At 51.3% G+C, this 1,337-nt stretch overlaps 1 non-coding gene across 1 annotated transcript; it reads left to right on the forward strand.

Annotated features, from left to right (window-relative positions):
- Positions 1-448: 448 nt before the first annotated feature.
- TRNAK-UUU (transfer RNA lysine (anticodon UUU)) lies at positions 449-521 on the forward strand. The gene has a single exon. It is a non-coding gene; the product is annotated as a tRNA-Lys (tRNA).
- The last annotated feature ends 816 nt before the right edge of the window (positions 522-1,337 follow it).

The raw sequence follows: 1,337 nt of genomic DNA on the forward strand, positions 1-1,337 counted from the left end.
TATTAGTTTGAGACTGGAAACATTGGCAATGCATAGGGGGTGCACGAGAGTGTGGTGCACACTCTGTGAAAAGGTGCCACCAACACTGCTGGTGGCACCTGTGGGCAGTCACCACCCCTCTCGCTGCTGACACAGCTGGCGGCATCTGCGGGCAGTCCAGGATCACAACTGGCCCCCGCCAACACTACCAGCAGCATCTGTGGGTGATTGCCAACCACCGGTTGGTGCTCACCATTCCCACGCCCCACTGCCAACAGTGCTGAAGCCACCTGCAGGAGCTCCCCCCTTGCTGCCACTATGCTCCCATCACTGATAGTGCTGCTGCTGCTGCCTGTGGGAGCTTCCCATGCCCTGCAGCCTCTGGGGGCACACAGCATTCATGACTGGAAAGACCCTTGACCAAAGATGGGGATAGAGAGCCCGACAGAAGGGCTAACTGGTTATGTGAGCCTGAGTAGCTCAGTTGGTAGAACATCAGACTTTTAATCTGAGGGTCCAGGGTTCAAGTCCCTGTTCAGGTGGTAGCTGCTGCTTTTGATCCATAGACATTAGGGCTTTTGATTCATAGATTTCATCAATATTAGGGCTGGAAGAGACCTCGTAAGATCATTGGATCCAGCCCACTGTGCAAAGGGCAAGGAGTCAACTGGGGTCAGATGTTTCTTGTTCTAAATGTTTCTTGAAGGTATCCAAAGTAGGTGCTTGCACCACTTCTGGGAGGAGTCTATTCCAGACCCTGGAGACTCAGACAGTAAAGAATGTTTTCCTTATGTCCAGTCTAAATTGGTCTTTCAGCAGTTTGTGACCATTAGACCTCGTCTTCCCTTGGGGTGCCCTGGTGAACAGATGTTTTCCCAGTTCCTGATGCACACCCACAGGCTTCCACCAAGTTCCCCCTGAGCCTTCTCTTCTCCAGGATGAAGAGTCCCATGCCTCTCAGCCTCTCCTCATAAGGCCTGCTCTCTTGACGTCTAATCATACATGTGGTTCTCCTCTGGACTCTCTTAAGCTTCTCCATGTCCTCTAAAGTGTGAAGTCCAGAATTGGATACAATACTCCAGCTGCAGCCTCATCAAGGAAGGCCGAGTAAAGCAGGAGGCTGACTTCTTGGGTCTTGCCTGAGATGCACTGGTAGATGCAAGCCAGAGTTTTATTTGCTATGCTGGCTGCAGCATCACATTGGTGGCTCATGTTTGTCTTGTGATTAGTCATGACCCCCAAGTCTCTTTCGGTCATGGTGCTAGTGAGTGTAGCACTGCCAAGCCTATAAGTATGTTGTGGGTTCTTTCTCCCACAGTGGATCACGTTGCATTTCTCCGTGTTGAACGTCATCAGGT

The sequence above is a fragment of the Alligator mississippiensis genome, chromosome 2, assembly GCF_030867095.1.
Source record: "Alligator mississippiensis isolate rAllMis1 chromosome 2, rAllMis1, whole genome shotgun sequence".
Classification (NCBI taxonomy): Eukaryota; Metazoa; Chordata; order Crocodylia; family Alligatoridae; genus Alligator; species Alligator mississippiensis.